The sequence below is a fragment of the Rhipicephalus sanguineus genome, chromosome 1 (genome assembly GCF_013339695.2).
Source record: "Rhipicephalus sanguineus isolate Rsan-2018 chromosome 1, BIME_Rsan_1.4, whole genome shotgun sequence".
NCBI classification, from domain to species: Eukaryota; Metazoa; Arthropoda; class Arachnida; order Ixodida; family Ixodidae; genus Rhipicephalus; species Rhipicephalus sanguineus.
The window spans coordinates 42,934,470-42,959,094 of record NC_051176.1 but is presented as its reverse complement, the minus strand read 5'-3'; positions in this window follow the sequence as shown (position 1 = coordinate 42,959,094).

The following is a 24,625-nucleotide window of genomic DNA, read 5'->3' as shown; positions in this document are numbered from 1 at the left end:
TCTGTTGCACGGCAAGTGTCAGAGTCGGTGACTCGGAACACCGTGGGCATACTGCTGAATGTCGACATACTGCGCTGACGTGTCCGATCTTCTGACATCTTCTGCATTGCAGGGGCTGGGTATGAAGGGCGTACCGCATGCCGAAAGAGGCCTACCTTAAAATGGGATGGTAGGGAGTCACCTTTGAAGATGAGTCTCACACAATTCGAACTGCCAAGGCGTCGAGTGTAGTATGGTAACGCCATCTGGCCGCTGGCTGGATCAAAATCGGCAAGTCGCTGTCGATAATTGCTGCGTCAATGTCGTAGACAACCCCAGCGGTGGTGTCGTTACTGGCGGAACGATGTAGTGGACGTTAACATCGCGAGGGTTTTTACTTCATCAGAGCGTCGAGTGCGCTTCGTTGTGAACATCAACTGCAAGGACATTTTTTCTCTTATTGATTCTGATATCCTTATATCTCCTGGAATGAGAGCTTCGAGAGACATAGAGATGCGTTGCCGATTAAGCCGGTTGAGATTGTCCGTACTTGTATCAGGTACAAATAGAATAGTGTGCGCTGATGGTCTGCGTTGTGGCATCACAGTTGACTTACTTGATGACGACTTCCGCTGATGTTTCTTCTTTTGCCTTTCGGTGGGAAACTCTTTCGAAGCCTTTTCGTCAGAAGTGTCATCACTTGAGCACGAGTACAAGCATGGTGTCCTTCATGCGGCTTGACTCTGGGGGCAATTTCTCTTCCTGGCGCCGGCTCCTGCCGACGTCGTGACGTCGCGTCGGCACTCTGCAGGTTCCACTTCCATTGCCGAAGCAACGGAAGGCCGACAATGGGAAGAATGTCGACCTAACAGAGGGACGTCCCAACGTGGGGACGTTTCCACAATGGGCCCTGGAATTGGATTGGTGTGCTGCCGGGACGACCTGACCTGTATGTTTGACAGAGTCGCCGCAGGCCCTTTCTGCCCTTCGGGGAAGAGACCGAGGAACAAGCCCGAGGAACATGTTGCCCTGCTGCCCCACAAGCGTGCCGTCGACCACCGGACCCTTGCTGTTCAAGAGTGCAACGACCCTCAGCGACCGTGAAATGGACTGTGCCATGGTGAGTGGTTTGTCGTGTGTGTGATTCGTGGTCATCAGAAGGAGGAGCCAGCCTGAGGGGTTAAAACGACGGTGCTCTGAGCCCTCGGTAAGAGGCTCATCCAGTTCGCTCGTCGCGGAACTCTTACCGTCACTATGTAATTGAGTGTACAAAACTGTCAGTAAAACGTTCGTTATCGTTTCCCCAACTTGCTAGCAATCAGTCCTCAACTAGGAGACTCGACTACGCTACCAAACGGAGTTACGGTACGACGCTGCCCTAGCGCAGCACAACATGGTTTGCCGAGGAAGGACGGATCTAAGATACCGGTCGCAACAACTGGTTGCAGCGGTGGGATGGATCCACACACCGGGTCGCAACAGTGACCCCAAGCTTAAGAGCTCGGGGACACTGTTTGGCAAATTAAAAGTTTATTCCATCATCATCATCTTGTGATGAAATGATCTATGATGTCCTGTCGTGGAGTGCAGCGAGGTCTTTTGATTCCCTGTCCACATCCAATCCGTCCTTCATGCAGTATAAGGACCAAGCATTTTTGGGTCTTGATAAATCAATGTTGAAGACACCGGTAACGATGAGAGGTCTGGTTCTCTCAGCAGGTTTATTGTAGGAAGCATTGACGACTGTTTTTGCGTAGTCCACATGGTCAACGTGGCGGACCACGTGGACGCGTGGATGGTAGTTGAGCGTCTTCCAGGGGTGTTCTGTCTTCAGTTTCCCTCACTTTCCTTGCGTCCGCCGCGGTGGTGTAGCGGTTAAGGTGCTCGGCTGCTGACCCGAAGGTCGCGGGTTCGATCCTGGCCGCGGCGGGGTCGCATTTCGGTAGAGACAAAAGCTAGATGCCCGTAGTCTGTGTGATCTCGGTACACGTTAAAGAATACCCAATGGTCAAATTTTCCAGAGCCATTCGCTACGGCGTCCTCTCATATCATATCGTGGTTTCCAGACATAAACCCCACAAATTATTATTATTATAATCACTTTCTTGCGTGTCAATGTGTGTGTTCGCGGCTACTGTGTTGGTTGAGACTCTGTATCACCTGTGGCACATGCCGCGTAACATTAACTCAGGTTTACGGGTAAGTGACACATGTGACTGAGCGAAAGGGTTTCTCTTACGTACGCGACAGGTTATTTTGCTGCCCCACATGCACTTCGTCACCTGCGTGCAGTGCGTGTGGGGCAGACGAAACATTTCTCTACCTGTGTGTGTGTGCCCAGCGCTTCAAGCACAACGAGCCGCCTTGCTCGCCGCACTCCGTCGCCAGGGTATTCCCGCGGCTACACAGAGGGACCTCCATTCCCTGCACAGCACCACACCCAGGGTTTCAAGGCGCTTCTTCGCTTCCTTGAGGACACTGGATGGCCAACGGCTATAGTAGCCGCCCGCCGGCGTCCTCGGTCATGGACAGCATTCCTCCTCTCCTCCTCCCTCTTCTCATCTTTATCTCCCTTTCCCCTTTCCCCTACAGGCGCTGAGCCTCTCCCAATTACGGTTGCAGAAGTTGCGCCCTTTCCTTTCCTCAACTCTCCTCCTCGTATTCATGTCGTTACCAGTGAATCGTGTTTGTCATACACTGATCCCCTCTAGGCAATTTTGGTATATTACAAGTTATGGAGACGACCTGAGAGCGCCCAGACGTAGGCGGCTAGATAGATAGATAGATAGAACGTATATAAAAACGGCCAAGTGCCTGAGGTTCGCTAAGAAATGCTTCGCATTTAATACACTTTCACGATGATGATAGTTTTTTTTTTTGTGCACACAAAGTTTTACGGCCGGCTCAAGCAGCTTTGCTGTTCAAAAGCTAGGCTTTGTTGAGAAACTGACTTGTTTGGTTATGTAGGGATACCTATTAAGGGTTTAATTTATGGAGGCTAAAGGAGCCCTTCATGAGCTTGAAATGAAGAGCTGGAGAGGGCCTGTATTTGGCCGCAACTTTTAACAGGGAAGCTGTTCTTGGTCGAGCCTTTCAAGTCCGTGATTCGTGAACGCTTGTGGGCATCATAAACGGGCATGCGCCACAGACATTGGGTAAATGCCACTACTCACAACTGGTCAACTAAACATGAAGGCAACAGTTAGCCGAACAAACGGGTTTTTGTGCACTGAAATCTGTGCAGCCTATCAGAAAAATTATCATCATCAAACCGTATGTGCCACAGAATTGGGTTAAAACACCACCAACTCCACTAAAATGGGAGAAGAACAGTTATCCCAACAAATGGCGTACTCGTCACCATTGTTATACAACTGTCACGTGATACTTTGGGTTATAAAAGGTGGTGGCTATACTGCCACCTCAAACCTTACAAAAATTGTTTAATAAAGAGCAGTGGTACAACATATCGGAGCCTCTTAAGCGAATACTTCTTTGTAAACGTTTGAATAAAAGTGGCATGGTCAAGATGCAGTAAAACTATACTACCACCTGACAGCTTAACAAAGAGTGTTTAATAAAGTGCAGTGATATAACATATCTCAACGACTGCAGAACGTAGAAATGCGTTAGCCTGCGAAGGAAACGCCATTAGCTCCGCTGTTTCATCGGTTTCCCGCGAAGCAGAGCTGGTTGAAGTTTTTTTGCCATGGTATAAGTTCAGAATATATTCCAAGCATGAAATGATCAGTAAGTTACGTCGGTACGTGTTGTCCTCATGTCGATAGCTCCCTTAGGACAGTCAAGGTACCTAGGTATTTGCAGGCACCTATGAATTGCAAATACAACCTATGCATTTGCAGCAGGGACAGGGACAGCTGACTACAATGCTTTACCGGTGCAGACCAAGTTGACCAACCTCTGGATAAGCTGAGACTGTCCAGAACCGAAGCATCGCTGACGCGGCAAACGATACGGAGGTCGCCGATAACCCAGTAACTATGCCAATCATCGATAATATATTCCGACAAAACTCGAGAATACAATAAGTGTGTTCAGCACGCACCTTCTACACTAAAAAAACTGAAAATCATGCAGTAAGAGTTAAAGAGCTTGCTACTCCTACCGATCTCATTTATTCTGTCAAGAGGAGCTGTACCTCTTTTGCCAGGATGAGTGAAAGGGCCTTTGACTCCTCCGGCAAAACAGAGCAAGGTTCTTTCTCCTGCACCGATGAGAAAGTAAAAGGTTGTTTTACTCTTTTTTATTTCAGCTTGTTTCAGAGATTGTTTTTGTTCCTCTCCTATAAAGGACTGCAACGAAAGTTCGTGCAGTCTAAAACTCCGGCTGGCCTCATCCATGAAGTGACGGTGAACATTCCTCTCAACTTATCGCGACAGCGCTGACATACACAACTTCCGCGATCATTCGCCCGATTATGTTCACACGTACACACACTCTCAGTCAGGTCTCTTATAACTGACCCGCGCGCAGCGTACTGAATGCTGTTCCACAAATCCCAAATCCCCAAAAAAAAAAAACCTTTAAAACCTTACCTCCACCTTTCGCCTTCGTATCGTCGCACCCCCCCCACAACTCCCCAATATCTCTCCTCTCTTCGCTACTCGATCTATCTCACCAGCAAGCAAAATGTCACCCCGCTCGTATCTTTGCACTACTCGTGTTCAGCTGCTTTTTTGTTCGCTCAGAACCAAAGTGTGAAACGCCGCCAACCCCGGAATTGCGGCGAAACGAGCTTTTTGACGTTGCCACGGAAATAAAATAGACACGACTTTCTTCAAGCGGCCGCCAAACAGGAGAGCTTGTAAATGCGCCCCCGAGAGAGAAACACAATAACGTAGCCTTACGACGCATGCGCGAGCGAGGAAAGAGGAAAAAAAACAACACATGACTGATAGCTCTGTCATAGGAAGCGGTATATTACGAAAGTGAAACGTGTTCTCACAGACGTAGGTGAGCGCTCGTTGTGCATTGTTTGGGCACAAGGGCGAAGGAATGAATTTCATAGCAACAAATTGTAATGTCAAGCGACGAACGGCAAGCAGCTCGAAACTCGCAACACGCTGCTCGAGCAGAAAGGACGCATGGAAAGAATATACACAGGATCAGCACGAACTAACAACTGTCACTGCTCGACAGTTAAAGCGCGCTGCTGAAATACAAGGAAGACGCACGAAACGAACGCACAAGTATACACAGGATAAGCGCAAACTGCCACCATTAGAACTTATTTGTGTGTGAGCAGCGCACTTATTTCGCAAACATGACCGCTGCAGTGAGCGAAGTGACCTTCGTGCTCTCTATGAAAAAATCCGTAAACAGGAGGTGGGTGCTCGAGCCGACGTTTCGACAAGTGGACTTGTCTTGTCGGCTCGAGCACCCACCTCCTGGTGGACTTGTCTCCATCTTCCCATTCCTGCCGTTTTTTGGACTTCATCACAATCTTGCGGTGGGAGCACAATACCCCCCCCCCCCCTCCATCAATCACGAACAAGCACGCGCGCGCTCATCGCAACGCGCGGGGCGCTCCATTCGAGCCCTTCGCGCCATCTCGCTAGTTATAACGGAAACACGCTAATATGCCACAAATCGCCGAGTACCGCCAAAGGTAAATGGAGTATATAAGTAGCTCGCCGTTAGTACGCTGAAGAACGTGCCGTCTGTGACCAAGTCTGTTCGCGCTGCGGAGCGAGGTTTCGTAGGTTCGACTCCCGGTGACGGATCTTTTTCTTCTATTTTTTTTCTTTGCCATCTGCTAGTGTATACTTTACAATGACATATCCGTGACGTAAATGCGTCACGGGAGCCGTGGAGGACCGCGTCAAAAATATTTTCGTGTTAAAACACACACACGCACGCACACACACACAACGGGAGAGGAGAAGCGTGCATGCTGAAGACTAATTCTCGCTGCGGCTGTCGCTGCTTCGTCATTTTTTTCCTTTGCCGGTCATCGAAGTTTCCTAATTGCTGGACTGTGTCGGCAGCGCGTGCCCTTGTGTGCGCGTTTGTGATCTAGACGCTGGACGTGAACGACATTTAGCGATGGCGTGCAACACAGTGCAGCATCCCGTACTGTGAGTGCGTTGGTTTCATGATGGTCTGGACGCTCAAGCGAGCTTGCAGCTTTGTGTCTGCGTGTTCGGGCCAACACCTGGTCCGGCACAGACGAGAATGCGAATGGTAAGTGGTGCTTCTGTTCTTTTTTTTTTCTGGAAGTGAGTGCTTCTGCCTTTTACCATATGGCAAAATTTCCTGAGCGCTCCGTTGCGGCGTACCTCTAATCATCTCATAATTTGGCCGCGTAAAAACCCCAGAAATATTGTTAATATTAGTTGGCGTACTTTATTTGTTTTCCATTTTCCCTCAGTCTCAGTGTTCGACATGTGCGCATTATTACATGTGGCATCACCGTGGGCTCTTGTTTTCCAGAGTTTACGCTGGATGCACTTGTCACTACCCTCGGCGTCCTTGTGCCGCCGCCGGGCAACTGTGGGGATTCATCGAGGACATAGAATAGGCAGTTTTAGAATAGCGTACGCAAAGGTTTGCGTTAGCGTTTGTCGCCACTGCGCATGCGTCGTACGCTGTCCTGTTGCGGGCCCCCTTAAGTCACGGGCGGCCGCAACGAACGCTATCATTGCGTACGCCAGGCCCCTAGCCAGGAATTTTTTTCGTGAGGGGGGGGGGGTGGGAGTGGGGAGGGCGCTTGCTGAATGCCTTGAAACTTTCAGAAAAACGCCTATTTTCAGTCATTCGTTTTTCGTAAAACACGCCCCTCTATCAGAATGTCGGATGGAGGCAGGGGGGGCAGGCTACGGGCATGGCGTTCGGTATTCCAAAAACTCCCTGATATCAGTAAATACTCATTGATAACATTTGCATTGCACATTTTGTTCGTCTCCTATGACAAAAAAAATCGCAACATATCCACGGGGTGAATATGATGATGAGTGGTGGCGAAGCTCCCGAGGGAATCATCGGTAAACCGTCAACTCTTAGCCGTGAAATTCGCCCATACATCATATAAAGAGTGTGAAACACCGTGTATATTTAAACATCAAACATTTATTGTACTGTTGGTTTACATGGTCCCTTCATTATCACCGCTTTGTGATCGGGAAATGCAGGGAAAGTGTCAAATGAAGTGTCCGCTTCCGAGCGAAAGAGAAAGCACGCCAAGAGCGACCGTGTTCCCCGCTCGCCCGGTGAGAATGAACGGCAAGGCTAGATGGAAGACACACACGCGTAGCGTTCGTCTTCGCGTTCCACAACGCGATGTCGGTAGCATGTCCAACGAAAGCCAACAGAACGCGAGTCGTGCAAGTGCTTCCGGCTTCGCGAACAATGCACGGCGTTTACTGCACATAAAGCGTCCCAAAACCAAACTCTTGTTCAAGGTGTGCTTTGCGTTTTTCGTAGAAATATTTCTTTATCATGTACAGGTCGGTCCACTGTTAAAGGGAACAATTGCGTTCAGGGCATGTCAGGATATCGCTCTCTTGCAACAGTACGTGGCTTAGATTACATAAGAACTACTGGTGGTTGACAATCCGACTCCCTTTGACAGACCAGTACCTTGAACAAACAACGTTCCCACATCCACTTGGAATGAGGGGGCCAGCAAAATGAAGGGGGCTCATTCGAGTGTTCCCTTAACAGTGGACCGACCTGTACATAAGACGAAAACTTGAAAGCTCACTAGAGTATATCGCCCGCAAAGTATGTCTTTTAGTGTGATTAAATCAAGGAACACTACGATGTCTTGTAAATTATGATATCTAGTGAATTGCTCATCTAGTGAGCAGTTCAGTAAACTAGAGCTGGCTACATACATACTACAGAGGATGGAACGACCCACACCCTAAGGAGCTTCGCCCCTAAAATGTCGGCATATCCAACGTGGCGTAAGCAGACATTTTAGGGGGGAGGGGGGGGTGTGAAGGGCACCTCCTTGATCCGACGTTGGGTCCGGGCAGATAAGTGGGGTGAGTGTCATTTTCTCCTCTGTATCCCATAGGGAAAAAATTTCGGAGGAGGGGGGGCACGGGCCCGGTGTGCCCCCGTCCTCTCCCTGGTTACGCCCCTGGATCCCACGCGTTGTGGGAAACGGTGTCATGCGAAGCAGCAAGCGAGCACTTCTATTCTGTACTTTATATCTTTGAGCCATGTTTTACGAGCTGGATCAACGTTTTTTTGTAGTGTAGTAGCTGTGTGCACATCGTGGGCTTACCAGGCACGTCGACAACACTGGCGTTTAAAGGGTAACTCTCGTGCGACGTAACGTCAGCCCTCACGTTATAGTACGTACGTCCAGTATTATGGAAACTAAGTGCACTTCATGGTGCAGTCATGTGAGTATCACACAGAACTTCGTTAATGTATTCAACCGGGGTAGAGCACTGTTTCAATATAGCTTGCTGAACCATAGGAATAAAATGTAATGTTTATTAGACTGCTATAAAGCGGAGCCAACACTGGAACGACCGACGTTAGTCTGATGTGACGCCTGTATCGTAGGAGTACATATGTAGTTTTTATTGCTTTCTTGTAAAATTAGATACTCAGCACCACAAACACAATTGTCGTTACACCGACCTTACGCCTTCATAGGCTGTTTTTCCAAACCAGTTTATAACCTGGCTATAGAATACCTCTGTGGCAGAATACCTGATGCCACGCAGAACGCTTGGGTTCGATTCCTGCTGAGATACTAATTCCTATTCTTTCCACTCGTCAGGTGAACGCTGCCGATGTCGGTTTTTCTTAACGCTCTCCCATTTAAACTACCAATGTCTGTTCTCGCCGTTCCTGGTAGATATAAGCTGTCAATCACCTATGGCGCATACCCGTACACCGCGGCCCGTGGTAAACGGGTATGCGCCACCACGTGTCTGGAGGAAAGGTTTGACGGAGTAAGCGACATGATTTTCACTTTATTCATGTGATGATCGCACACTCATATTCGTCAATCTTTTACCCTCCCATGCCAATTTTGGTCTACACCAGTTAAGGAGGCGATGACGAGGGCACCCACACGTAAGCGGCTAGATAGATTATGGATAGATAGAAACGCTCAAGTGCCTTGGGTTCGCTAAGAAATACTTCGCATTTAAAAAGTTAACTGTACAGTCATGTTTTCATTCATGGGGGCAAACTAATGCAATATAAAGAAACGAATATGTACACCAACATGGCTACTGCACAGTCACATATTTTTCAAAAGTGTTGCAAGCCATTATTTTCTTATCGAGTTGCCTTCATGTGTAAGCAGACACCAGTATTGTGTGCATGCATCTGTTTGGATTGTGCTTGCAAACTGGCATTGCGAAGTGTATGTGTCGTGCTTTGTGGTGAATTTTTGAATTCTACTTTCATATTATTTTATTGCAGTGAATTAGTGCTCAGGTTGCATTGTGCATGTGGTTTCATGTGTTCAATAATGAGCATAGGTTCTATGTAGTAGATGAAAATGTAAATTTTTACATTGACATTGTGGATGTTATTGTTTTGATTGCAGTACAGTACTCCAACCAGTATTTCTGTATCATTTTGAGGTTTCATAATTTGTAATGCATTCAAACAAAAAACTCATTGTACATGTAAAAGTAATTGCTCAGACTCTGACATATAGGTCAGTGGTTCTCAGCCCTGGAGGTTCGGGGACCCCCTTGTGAAATGGTAGAATTGATAAGGGATCCCTGCAGTGAGAGAAAATGCGGAGAACGGGCTATGAATTAACACGACATGCAATGTGAAATAGACCGCACGGGGTTTCTTCGTGGCAAAGAATGGTCGAAAAGTGTCCTGGCTAATTCAATCTCATCGCTTGTCAATAAGTCGCGCGGTCTGCCGCCACATTTCATTTAATTCTTGCCACGCTTTGTCTTCAAATATGCAAGCCTGCGAAAAGCATGTGCCGTACAAAATTCCAGTAAAAGCTTTGCATCCATCTCATAGAGAAGGGCAAGCATAAGTCAGCTCCGCCGCAGCACATAACCGTTACGCGGCAAAGCATACCAAAAAATCAGACGGGGCCGCCCGTGACTGGACATATTAACGCCATAGCATTTGAGAGCTCGTTTCGCAGACATTCCGCCGTCGGTGTCGCGTCGCTTGTGAGCGAAAAGTCGCCCGTGACGGAAAAATACAGAAAGATGCAAATAAATAAGACATCTTCGGCCTCATTGAGGATCGAACCCGGGCCATTTGCGTGGCAAGCAGGTGCTCTACCACAAAGCCACGATGTTACTCGCAACTGCGTCGAAAGAAAAAAACACTACATAAATACAATGTTATGGAAGGTGTTTCCTTAAGCATTTTCATCGGCAGGTGTCACGACGAATATAAGCCCATTCGACGATTTGTAGGCGCATTGGTGAGGCCATCAAACTGCGTTTTTTGTGCGACGCCATGCTTCGAAAAAAGCCTGGATAGTGTAGCCATCGCCGCTAAAGGCAAACAAAATTTGCAAACAGCTCCAAAAATGGACAACTATGTTAATCTAGCGGAAAATATATCAAGCATATGAGATAATGTGCTATCATCTGGGAAGTATTGTGAGAAACATGTCTCGACTTAGCACAGGGAAGTGCTTTAGATTGAAAACCTATAGCATTACTATAGATACATCGTGCGCGCGCGCGCGGGTGCTTGTGTGCGTGTGCGCTGGTGTGTGGTGTGTAAGAACACACATTAATGAGTATGCACTTAGTGGTTGAAGTGCGCACCTAAGGGCCGGATTTCGCTAACGCGTTCAATTCTTAAAGGCGAAGCTTAAGGGTCCCCGAATTTTTTGTGCCTTCATAAAAGACCTATTTTGTTCGTTGTTCGATGATGTTTTTCGCAGACCCCAAGAAATTGCTTCGCTGACACCACCTTCAGGACCACTGTATGCTATAGATAATTCGTGTGTTCTTCCAGAGGGTTGAACCGATGATTCTTGCAAAACGTCGTGCAAATAAGCGACAGACAGTAAACGGAAACCGATCAACACTGATCGATAATGGACGGCTTAATCATTTACCAATGGTAGCATAATTTGTACAATAGATTTGGACATCAACTACAGGTACACGAGGCAGCAGAGTGCACACGGAGCCCACTTTTTTCAGTTTTTATTAATCTGCTGCAGTCATAGTGTTCCTGCTATGTGTAATCTCGAATCACGAAAAAGTGAAGTTGTGTCCTGCCGTGACAAAAATATCCTGCCAATTAAAATGAAACCTTATTTTCTGAAGAACAGCTTTTTTTTTAATAGGTGCTGCCCAATCTCGTCAGGAGGAGCGCCAACTTCACGCGGGCGTTCGCACTACAGAAGTGCAGCAGTATTATCTTTTCTATTTTAAGGTACACACGTCACTCGCGAATTGGTCGACATCATGCTTAACCTTGGTGCACGCCTTCGACATTCAGTTTAATGACGTGATGCTTTAGGGTAAATGGTATTTAGTTAAAGGGCAGCTAGTCTCCGAGTATAAAGGCAATAAAATACTCGCTATGACTAATTGAGAAGCACTCTTTTTCGCGCCTCAGCGAGCGTGAGTGCTGAGTGTGGAAATATTCGTCTAACTTCTCAGAAGGTGCTCCTGACCCAGCTGCAGCCTCAAGCAGTACGTACACGCCCGATAAATGCACATGCTTGTATAGGTGCACGCTAAAGTACCCTTGGAACTCTGACATCGACGTATGTAACAAAAATATGCGACAGATGATGGTCTTCAAACAGCTCAGAACGCACTGCAGACACTTGCAGCTCGCGGCAAAAATAACCGGATTTGCTCAACAGCCCGCGCTCATGGAATACATATACGTGAGTTTCGCTACCTAAAAGTACTTGTCACGCTGTATTCTCGATTTTTGGGCGAGCGAGACATCCACGATGTATGGTGAATGCACAAAAGGACACACGTTATCATTTTCTTTTGCGGCATGACAAACGACAAACCGAAGTTGGAGCTGAAGGTGCTAACGGTGGCCTTCGTGAGTTCATGGCGCCTCGCAAACTATTTGCTAACCTAATGCCTGCGCAATTACACGCCTATGATGCAAGAAAAAAATTTGCAAGCTCTGCCCTCTCGTTGCAAACCACTTGTAAATATATAAGGCTATGAGAACTTAACGAAGCATGCAGTGGCTCTGTGGCGTAGTGGTTTGAGGGTCTGCTTTCGGTGCTTGTGGTCGTGAGTTCGATTCCTGTGTCTTGTGCTATTTCTGTGTGATGTCACATGCGCGTGTTTACATTGATGTCTATATTCTAATTACCCCTAGAGATATTTTCTGTGAAACGCTGTTGGAATGCCAAAATCTTTTTTCGCAGCCGCTTCAGGGCCGCCTATTGCCCGACGCCACGCGTAAGCGTTGCAGGCCATACATAACCAGGAAAATTATGCACTAAAATCCCTCAAAAGCTACTTCAAGGCTATTGTGTTGCTTTCTCTGGGAGCCGCCTACGGAGTCGCATAAGGAATTGACTATTAGAGGCTCTAACTTGAACGCATTTCCTGCTTGAGGGCGCGGACTCTAGCGAGTATTGTTAAATAACAGTGTAGTCAAACGCTCACTAACATCACGCCTGAGTTCCCATCTCTCCCTAAGAGAGCGGGAAGGTTCTCTTTTAATGTGCGTCTTTTGGTTACGTGGATGTGTGCGCGTATGAATCTGCCATTTTTTGTGCTCGTATAATTTTATTTCAAACCTGTTTCAATGTGATAGTTTTACTCCCGCTGTGGAGTTCTTTCACAGAATCGCAGGCGTAGTACTGTACTCCATGTCTAGCCGTCTGATCACTCTCTGTCTAGAGGGAGTTGTTTGACCCCGGAAGGAGTGCCCAGCGGGACAAGCGAAAACTCTAGCAAAGGGCGTCGGGGGAATCCCTTTGTTCTAACAGTGTAGATAGGGAGCCTGTAGCACCGCTTCCTAGCCAGGGAGTTTGAAGTACCGAATCTGAAGTACCGCTTTCTCTTGTGAACAATAACAAACTAGCCGGCTACTTTTAACTGCTTTTGAATATTCATAAGGATTGAGCGTATTGGGGTACTTTCCGCCCCTACCATGGGAAGACATACAATATTCAAGAACTCACCTAAACAATTTAACCAGCATGTAAATCTCAATTCCAAGCTTTGCTCACCATATGACTCACCTCATTGGGATTATAGACTCTATCATCGAAACACAAGCGCTCCCTTATTAGGTCATTGTGGCAAGTTGACATATATGTTCCTTGTACAGCGTTGTCCGTGAGCGAAAATTCGATATAAATGCAAATAAAAGAAATAATAAAAAAACTTCGGATGGAACACGAATCGAACCCAGAACTTCTGCGTGGTGAGCAGGTGTGACACCACAGAGCCACCCCAGTGGTTGAAACTGTTTTGGCAGCAAACCCTATACGAATGTTATGTAGTGCGAGGAGTGTCCGTAACGCATTTGAAAATTGCGTGACAAAAGTGTAGCATCGCACCAGGCGTCAAAACGTATATTTCGTTTCTAATGCGCCATTCGTCTAGAGAAAATAACTTCGGCGGCACGATGTTTTTTTCATAGACAAAGGAAAATTAAAGCCCAAGCTACACAGAAACCTGAGAGATCGCCAACAATACATAAATAGCACAAGGCATCGCGCGCGACACTGCAGGGAAGGTGTAAATGTTGGACTGCCTAAACGTATGTCGAACTGGCTAGCACAACTAATTTCCGGCGTAAATACTATCCAACTATGTCAAGCAATGTATGCCTTGCGAACCGCTCTGAGAAGCACCATGACTCATCTATCGACGAAATGTAAAAGTTTCAAGAGCTTTTATCGGATGCAAATGTATACCCCCAGCGTGTCGCCGACATAACTGGTTGTTCACGCCCCACATGTAATGCGTGCTGTCGCCTTCAAGATGGCTTTAAAGGGCCCTAAATCACCTCCGATAATTTTTTTTAACATTTGAAGCAAACGCGCGCATCGAGTCCAAAATGCCGTCCCGATCAACAATGCCAAACACGGCAGCTCTACGAGCCGCGGGCGCGTCACAATTTCAAAGAAACGATCCCTTCTCCTTTTCAAGCATTTCGGTTATTCTCAGTTTTCGCCATGACGTCAACATTCTCGTCTGCTGATGTCATCCACAAAAATAACCTGTCTGTCTGCTCGCAGAAACCCGCGCTCACCGCCCTTCCTCCTCGCACGATGTGAAGAGCACTCGACCAGGACAAGAGACGAGCCGACGAACGGAGCATAGCGAAGGAAGAGTGAAACGAGCGAGGGCCTCTTCTGGATCCTCAGTCGCGTGAACACGGCACCACTTCGAAAAACGTTCGCGGCTACGTGTTCGATGTAGACTCGTGCACAACTGCAACACCACAAGTGAATTTTGACCTCCGGGTGGTTTAGCGAGCCTTTAAAGCTGAAAGCACCGCAACTGGCTCCACCCCGTCAAATCCAGATTTACTTGCACAAGTCGAAACGCTAATGAGCATGGAACGCTTTCAGCTAACGTTGTCGGCGGCCATTAAGTGACCTTGTGCCGAAAGCGAGTGCCGTTATGCGGGCACTGAAAGCAGATATCCAGGCAGTCAAACAAAATGAAAGCACCTTGGCATCTGAACAAAGATTTAAAACAGAGCTTCGTGTGGCACGGCGCATTTCTAATGGACTTCATTACTTACGCTATTCACTGCCCAAAGATGTTAAAAAAATATTGCTTCCGAGTTCTTCTTAATGTTTGTTCACGATATCGCTCAAGTTGTAGCGTCTAGTACGCTGACGTTCCATCTGCGATTTCCAATTGTAACGTTTCAAAGCAGATACTAGCTACCTGCCGAAGGCAGCTACACGGCCCCGTACAATTTATTTTCATATGTTCATGCTTAGACCGAATTATCTGCGCTCGGAGGCTAGCAAGGGCAAATAACTTTCGCTCCCTCCGATGATGGCGCCACGTTGCATGACCACACCGCGCATACTGTGTTTGGGCGAGAGGAGACTTCCATGAGGTTCAGTTCGAAACAGGTTCGTTCCAGCTGAGTAAGCTCTCAGGCCTGTGTCGCCTTGTTGCTGCAGACGCTTGGCAATTCCCAAAAGTTTACGCCTCACAGGCACAGGAAGCAATCGCGTGCATACGGACCAGTGCAGAGGACGGGTTGGTGTGTCCATGTGAACATGGACGATAGCCATTTTAGAAATGCGTGCACCAACGTGCAGAAGACAAGAGGCTCCTGGACACAAACGTAAGGTCGAGGCAGCTGCTGTACGAAGTACCACGAATAAATGTAGGTGAACCGTTGTTGAGCACACTTAGTCCATAACTCCACATAAAGTCGGCCAAATCTCTGCCATGACCATTCATTGCGGAGATACCCCAGAAGGGATTATGTGCATTAAAGTCACCAATCACAATGTGTTTGCTTTGAGCGGCCTGCAGCACGGTCTTCAGGAGAAGAAGTCAACCTTCGCGCTTGGGTGGATGTATGATGCTCCTTTACTGAGAGCGTCCGCCTTTTATGCGTTAAAGTCGGGCTCACGTAATCAGTCCTAGTACGCGACACGTTGTCGTGCGTCTAGTAAGTCAGATCGCAGCGTATACAAACTAGAATTTTGTACGTTGATCGCTGCGTGACCAAATCTGGATATACCCAGAGATACGAACAGTCTAATCAAAGTTTAGCTCGCAGACTACAATAACTGGAAATCGGTACTTAAAAACCCATTGTCTGAAACCCGACAGTCGGCCACGAAGACCTCAAGCATTCCATTGCATAAAGAGTGACTTGCGCATGCGTTCTTCGAACATCAATGCCATATTCGCTTATTCAAGAACGAATACAAAACAAAACTGCAAATTGGGCTAGATGGTGAGGATTCATTATGGGGTAAGCGCAAAAAAAAAACGTAGCGCCCGTCTTGTGCCGTTCTCCTCTTTTCCGTCCACGTTTTTTTTTTTTTTGTGTGCTTCGCCCGCAATGAACCACCAGAAGTGGCTCCAAAACCTCAGCTAGCTGTACAGCAGCCTGAGCAGCGGAGGTGTTTATCTTGCGGGATCTTGCGCATTTAACGCATCAAACTTTTTAGCATAGACTTGACGTCTGCATTTTCCGTCTTTTCGTTTTCTTCATTGGGTGCAGCAGCACTATGCGATGAAGGCGTACACGTAGCTCTTGATGGTAGCGGAGGCCACTGAATCTCCGACGTGTTCAGAGCCAATGACTGGTTGCCTTGCACTTGCGTGGACTGTCATTATACTTAGGCATCTGTGTCGTCCTTTCTGTCCGGCAAAAGAAGGCGAGAGGTAATGAAGGCTCCGCTTTTGGTGTCAGTTCGTCTATGCGATCAGCACTGCTGCTTCGCTTGTGTCGGAATCGTGAACGATGTCTACGACGCCGCACCGCCCTGCCCTTGCCGCTCTCTGTGAGTAGAACGGACTCGAATCATCTTCTTCAGAATACTTATTTCTTCCTCATTTTGGGGCTTTCCTTTGACGTTGCGTGGGGGGCGCCCGAGCAGTGCGGACATTTTGCCACAGCGTTGCATTTATTACCATCATGAAGTCCACCGCAATCTTTGGAGGTTGTTGCACCCTTGCAAACAGCACTGACGTGCCCCAATTTAGGCATTTATGACATTGTAGAGGCCTCGGTACGTAAGGACGCACAGGATGTCTAACGTACCCAACCTTGACATGTGTAGGCAACGTCTCCGGACTGAAACACTACTTTCACATTATCGGGATAGTCTAAAGCGATCAAAACGAAGGATGGGAGCCGTTGATGAGAGCAGTTTCTCGGTGCTAGAGTCTGTGACGTCTGAGTCACATCGTAGATAACTCCTGTTGTCGTTTCTCTCTCGTACGCGGAGAATGTGCCAACCGGGGTGTTTCCCAACTCAGTAATAGCTTTCAGTGTGTCCAGTATGGTCTTCGTACTGACCTCCACAAACAGGACGTGCGTTCAAACATTTATGCGTATTTCTACAACTAGACCGGGGGCGACAAGCTCAAAGTACTCCGACGACTGTTCAGAGATTTCAAGACGTCTCTCGTCGATGTCGGCACATACGAGATCGTGTGCGAACGCATGCTACCTGCCTTTTTCGGTGCCTGTCGACCAGACGGCGATGTCCTCCTGATTACCCTCTCAGGCGGCGGCTTGATACGACGGTGAAGTCGCTGTCCGAGGCCATATCTTCTTCGGAACAGCCAAACAGCCATCAGAAGTCTCAATTAGGACCACGTTGGGGCCGAATTGGTTACTCGCGTCGGAGGCACAATGATGTGGTCGTCCATGTCCGAGTTGCAGGGTGGGGCTGTGGTCCTCCATTCTAAGGGACAACGTCCCTCATAGCTGTTGTCATTGATTGTAAAATCACAGTAAAATACTTAGAAAAGACAGAGAGTTTGCAACTGAAGCTGTTATTTGTGATCACTTCTTTCTAGCAATATGGGTGTTCGAACATAAGTTACTTCTTAGTGTACACCTAGGTACTTATAGTTACAGAACTCAGTTAAGGGTTTAGAACCTATCGAATAAGAAAATTTAAGGGGGCTATGTTTTATTGTGAGTCGAACACATAGATAATTTTGGTCTTCTTGTCAGAGTAAAGTTCCATGCCCCATTCAATACACTAAGGAAGAATATTATTGAAGGTTATATTAACAGGACGTCGATCGTCCGCGAAATAAATATTGTTGTGCAATACACAATCGTCTGCAACCAAACCTATCTTTATTGGTTCATTAATAACTGAAACTAAATCATTTATTTAGATCAGGAACAAACGTTGCACCAGGACACTGGCCTGGGGCACTCCTGAAGATATTGGAAGCGCGCCTGATTTCTTTTCTTTTAATTTCGACATATTGTGTACCATTATTGAAATAGGCGGAGACCCAGGAAATAGGAAAATCGGGAAGGCCAAACATATATAGGTCCTGAATTAATTTATCATGCGGAACACGGTCAAAGGCTTTGCTGTAGTCAAAGAATATCATGTCGAGCCGACCACCCGTGTCGAGAACGGTTTGAAAATACTTTTCTAAAAACGTTGTTGGTGTGGTGATATGTTATTGTCGCCTAAAAATTGTGTTATGCAAGTGGCCACAATATGCTCAAGAAGCGTAATGCCCAAGAATATAGATATATGGCGGTAATTTAAAACTGACAACGGATCTGGTTTGTTTAGTATGGGGACTACACGTGCATACTTCCAATCATGAGGATATGAGAGGTCTTTAAAAAGATTGAAATATATTTACACCGAACTTTGCTGAGGGCTAGGCATAGCGGCTGAGGAACGTGTTGGTATTCCATCCGGTCCAGGTGATGACATTGCCTTCAGTTTGGAGTAGCATATTCAAGACTCTGTGATGAGACACAAGACCAACATCAAATTGAGTCAACGAGGAACCAGTGGTACGAATCTCAGGAGCAACAGAAACCACTCCATAAATTCACTGCACAAATTATCAGCAACAACCTTCGGATCATCCAGTATTTTATTACTATGTGAAATCTTCTGTACTGGCATCTTGCGCTCTATTATAAGTCCAATACTTCTGCGCATCATCTCTGACGAAGTTCGGCAAGGTAGTGTTTGAAGTAAAAGTTTTTCGCCTTATGAATAGCCTCACAGAGCGCTGTTTGAACTAATGCTACGCATGCCAAGAAGGCGACCGGTTTCCTGAAACCTTAGCTCTGCGTGTGAAATGAATAATGTACCTGTTTACCCAAGGGGTATATGTGGCCGCTTTTTTAACATTAGTGGGGTAAAAACACGATCATGGTAGTCTAGGCAATTTTTTTTAAAACTTCAAACCAAAGCAGTAAAATACAGCAAGCTCTGTTTCAGGATGATTCAAAATGGGTCATCATTGGCACGCTTGTCGTTTTTCATAGTGTATGAGCTCTGACAAATGCCTCACGTGACCAAAAGGAAGTGGAAAATGAAAGAAAAACCAGCACGTGCCAGCAAAACCCTTTTGAACAGAAACATCGTAATCGGCAATGGACCGATCCACGAACACGAGGTCAAACACAGAAGCAATGCGCGTGATTTCATCGACACTCTGGACAAGGTTGTTTTCAAGAATATCAAATATTATATCTGGGTTGCGTGCAGTTTCAGGATGGTAAGATAAGCGGCTCCAGTCCATTCGCGGGAAGTTAAAGTACCCGACAAGTATGATTTTCTGTTTTTTGTGTTGACTTAAGTGATTTTGTAAAACAGTTTAAAAGCCAGAAGATTATCGGGGGGGGGGGGGGGAGGGGTCTGTAGACAGCGTACAGAATAAAAACAGTGCAAGACAGGTTCTACAAAAGGCCAAAACAGTCAGCATCAGTGATTTCAATTAAAACAGCGCATTCAGCCAGATTTAACTGCTACAGCAACTCCGGCACTTCCAGTTGGTCGATCACGACGGAATATTTTACGCGAAGGCGGAATCGAGGACACCATCCCAAATTTTTTGTGCAGCAATGTTTCGGCGATTACGGTGACGTGTGGACTATGAGAGAGAAGAACTGCCAAGCTGATCTATTTTATTAATAAGGCTACGGGCAGTAAAATTTATAATTCTGATAGTGTCGAGCGAAGATTTTCACGAAGTCGATGGCGTTGCATAACGATTTCAAACACACTTACGTGCATTCTTTGTGTCATCCCAGAAAAGCAAATTATTATTGATACGTAACTTTCTGTGAATAAGGGATACTTTCTTGCCAAGCTGTTTGTCATATTTAGGACTCTCCCAAAGTAGACTTTCTTTTCCTGAATGTTTCGCGCGAGTAATCATTCTCAGAAAAAATTGTGTTCCTTTGTGTTTGCCAAAACGCTCCTAAAAACAGAGATCTGTGCCTGTATCTTTCATATCAGAAAACTTACGAGACTGAACACCCGTGGAATGATTTCACAGCATACCCCAAGTCATTAAGGTTAGCTGTTTCAGTTTTAACTTCAGGCAAACGTCAGTTTCTGATAGCCGAACACAAATGTCAGCGATCATTGCTTCAGTTTTTGCGTTAATAGTAATAATATTAATTGTTGTGGTTTAACGTCCCAAAACCATGATCATGGTGCTGTCATGATTATTAGAGAAGCCGTAGTGGAGGGCTCCGGAAATTTTGACCACCTGGGGTTCATTAACATGCACCTAAATCAGTTTTTGCGTTAATTGCAGCTATTTGTTCCTTTAACGCATTTCGCATTTTAGAACTTTTTGTAGCAGCTCGGCGTTCATAGGACCAGGGTTAATTTCATCATTGCCACACAAAGCATTTTAATGTGTCCTCACCAACCTCTCAAAATAGAAAAAAAAAACCGATCGCGTTGTGTCTCCTGGCGTTTGTCGTCTTTCTGGCGCACTTCGTGACGCATAACAGGGATTCACGTGACGTAGTTACTTTACATACTCCCCATTGGTCCCTATACGCGGAATATCAGTTGTGAATATCTGCTACTAGGGCGTACTAGAACAGGGGAGTGGTCGGAACGAGCTTCGAAAAGTGAAGCCCTAACACGGGTCAAGCCGCTTGGGGCGCAGCGATCGGTACTCGGCAATGTGCCGTCGTTTAAGTTTGGCGTGCGGCTCCACCAAAGTGGCGCGGAGATAGAAGGTCTGCTTCCCACTCGAAAGGCCCGGGCTCGAATCGTTGCTGTAGATTAAGAGTTTTTTTTTTTAGTGTAACGGTATTTGCTGTTCTGTTTTTCTTTGTTTCTTAAGGGCTAGCTTTAATTGCTGCGTATTGCTGCAAAAGGTTACTTGGAAGATGAAGTAAAATAGAAGAAATTTGACAGTGAGCGTAATTATTTGCAGTGCCACAGCACGGCATTCAACAAAAACTTAAAGGATGGCTTCGAGATTTTAGCGAATACGAGAAATCTCGGAGGCCATACTTTGCGTTTTTGTTGAATGCCGTGTGGCATCGCTGCAAAAAATTACGCTCACTGTCAAATTTATTCTATTTTACTTCGCATTTGAAGTTAATTTTTGTAGAATACGTCCCAGCTGAATCCAGCTTGACCAAACAAAGGAAAACCAATACAGCTAAAGTAAGTGACACTAAAATAAAAAAAAAACATCTACAGGTGCCCTTCGGATCTGGTCCGTTTGAGTGGGAAGTGGGCATTCCACCCCTGCACTACTTGGGCCGAGCCGCGCGACTGTTAAACGACGACGCATTACAGACTACCGATCGCAGCACCGCAACCGGCTTGACTCTGTTTGGGCTTCACTTTATGTACATTGGTGCTGCGGCCGTTCCGAGCACACCCCTGTTGTAGTACACTCTGTATACTACACTGCTTTACCATGACCGACCATCCGTTCTTTCTTCTCTCGCATCACTAGCGTACGCGATCAACAGATTTCACTTCATTTTGTGGGTTTTCCACTGCGCCACAGGAGATAACAACGTGTAGGCGAGCAGCACTAAATCCCGATAGGCGTCAAGCTTAGTGTTGACATTGTACACGTGCTTTTAAAAAATAGTGGAGAGGAGGATATGTCCGCCTCTAGGAAGGGTATTGAAGGCAAGGAAAAAAACCACTCCCTCGTCTTTGAACTCGGGGTGGTGAGAGGCCCCTTAAAGGGACACTAAAGGCAAATATTCATCGACGTTGATTGTTGAAATAGTGGTCCAGAAACCTCGCAGTGCTACTTTTATGCCAAGGAAGTGCTTATTTGAAATAAAAATCACGTTTCAGTGGTCCGCATCGCGTTAGCGCACTTCAAATCACCCGCCTGAAACTGCCCAACGTGCCCAACGTTGCCCGCCTTTACTGCGCGGCCGCGGACACTAGTACAGCAGAGCGAAAGTAGCGGGACCCACTTGACAACGAGACATTGGCTCGCGACGCTGGGCGCCAATTCAGCGACTTGAGCCCCGATGAACGCGGTATGCTGCTGAGGGCTCGTAGTGCCGGCGTCGTTGCCATGCGGCATTTTGTCGAACTTTCTGTCACAGCCACTTTTCACGAGTGCGCAAAACACACGCGACAGTACCTGATCCCGAAACTACCACTGAGACGCGACCGCGTGAGCGAAGCAGTGCGCTGGGCGAAGGGCACTTCGGCGAAAACGGAACCTTTGAACTACGCGCGCCGTTCCCGATAGCAACGCCACAGAGGTTCTTTTTGCATGAATCAAACAGAAACGAACAAACAGCATTTTATTACGTCTCTTGGTGCAACGAAGGTTCTTTTTTTTATTGCTGCTAGTTTGATTACTGGTGAATAACCCATTAGGCACCGGTTGTTTTTGTATGAGATTTGTCAAAACAGATGTCATTTTTATAGTATAAGCGTCTAAATAAGTCACACTGAAACTTTCACTGCGAACGGGCTAACAGTTTACAAATATGGCCCGTGACCATATGGTCACCCTGGGCCCTTTGACTGCAGCAAAAATCACAAAGTAAAAATTTTATTTCAGGCCTTCATACATTGCGAAAAATGTAATGAGTGATTTGTCAGTCACTTAATTATCGTGATACGGTATTAAACACGGAATGCACATGCCGACATCACATTTGGCCACTGTGGGTGCACCGAGCTGTTGCAGCTGTCTCCAGCGCACCTGCGCCTTTTGCCGTTAGGCATGGTTCCAACGATGTGGGCTGTTTTGTCATACCGTGGGCACCACAAAGCGCACTGTCACCAAGCGTGACGTTCTTCTACGGGCGAGGTCCTTTTGGCTTGTTTTCCCATCGTGTGTGGTAGCTTTGAGTAATTTGGCCTCCTGAATTCAAATTGAGTAATGTTGGATAAGTGCCCAACCGTTGCTATGGCTACGTCGCAAAGCCAAGTGAATATCGGCCACTACCATTTCTTGCCGCGAATTGCAATTCGCTAGGCACCTACGTTCGCGTCCATTGGATCAGTGCCTCCCATAAAGCAGTTATATTGGGTAACGGCATTGGGGCGAGACAATTTGATCCTCTTCTTCTCTGCGCGGGACTACCTGTCTGCAGATGAAATGGGCTCTACGGCCGTGCACGGTGCTTGCGATTGTTACAACAGAGTTGTCCATCCAGCGCACAATGATTATCCCGTCATCCGAAAGTGCGTGCTCTTCGCACCACCGGTCTTGCGTTTGATGAAATCAGGCCGAGCGATGGGGCATTCCTTCGGCACACGTTTTGCCTTACTGTGCCCGTCGCTTCATAAGTCTTTTCTTTCAGGTGTCTGAGTAGGTGGTCGGCTGGTGAAGAGATTGTCGAAATAAAAGTGGAATGGCAGATGACGATCTTCGACCGGAAGTTCATCCACCATTTCAAGTAGAGGTGCTGCTGCTTTTCCGAAGACATTTTCATACTGCGTACTTGGTGCGGTGTCTTTTCTGCTTCCCTGATAGAACTTCAAAGTTTTCAAGGTAGCCATTTTTTGCATCAGACACCACACTTTGTACCGAAGCGAATAGGCTTTCCGCTAAGAATTGCTTGCAGCCATTTCGAACATAATATTCTATCATACTTTCGTCATAACTCAATTGACGCGCAGGCTGAAAGTGCTGCAGGAACTTTGCCTTCAGAGTTTCATCAGGGGGCGCAACTTTGCCAGTTTGTTCGCTAAGGGTGAGGCTCTATACGCCTGTCAGACTGGACGTTTTAATGGTCATTCGAATGAATGACATTCGCATCTAATGACATTATGCGGCTGATACACAGTGATATTTAATGATCATTAGAGAAGAATGACTTAAGCAATCTAATGAGTTCGAAAAACACATTCGCTGTCGAAGTCGAACCGAATGTATAGTCTCTACACCAGAGACTATTTAAAATGTGTCATTTAGTATTCTCAATTCGACACGCATTCGTGCAAACATGCTATTTATGTTGCTTTTTTAAAGGCGTCTGTGATTTAACGAGCACAGGTGTACGGTAGGCCCGTCGCAAAATGTTTTTACTCTCCACCTCGGTGGCGTCGGGCCGCCGGCACTGTCCGGCCGTAATGTAAACAAACAGACGCCTGTGTGCATGTGTATCTGCAGCGATGGAATGAACTCCACGAACGCACTGGACCGAGGTGGAGATGTTTGCTCTCATAAGGCTATGAGAAGACAATTGTGCGCAGTTTCATTGAAAGCTGTTTTCCCCGCATGGACGCGTGCGAAGACCGCGTTTTGAAAGCGAACAATGCGGAACGCTCTGAGGTTCCGTCAAATCACTTCTTCTGGCTTATGCGCGTTCCTGGCAACGCTACGTATAAAGCAATAAATGTTTTACTTGCTGCAGCTTAGCGTCGTCGTTCAGCGGTACTACAGTGCCTTGAATAGCGGTGCTGCCATGTCAGCCATTCAGTCGGCTATGGCTACTGGCTAAGCGTCGTCTTTACTTATGGTGGCCAGATATCCTGCGATATGCAATTTTTAGCCGTGTTTATCTAGCGATGCGACTTCCCACATGCCTTTTAAATAAAGAAGTTCGCTTTCATGCACTCTACAGTTACCTTCCTCAACTTTTCCAGCCATTTTTTTCTGAATTATCGACATTGATATCATGAACGAATGGCATTACTTTTTCCTGTGTAGCACCGCCACGGATCGAAATGGCATTCGTTTGCGCCGAATGACATTCGAACCTAATGACATTAACACCTTCAGTGTGACAGGGGTATTATTGTCGGCACAGTGGAGAAACC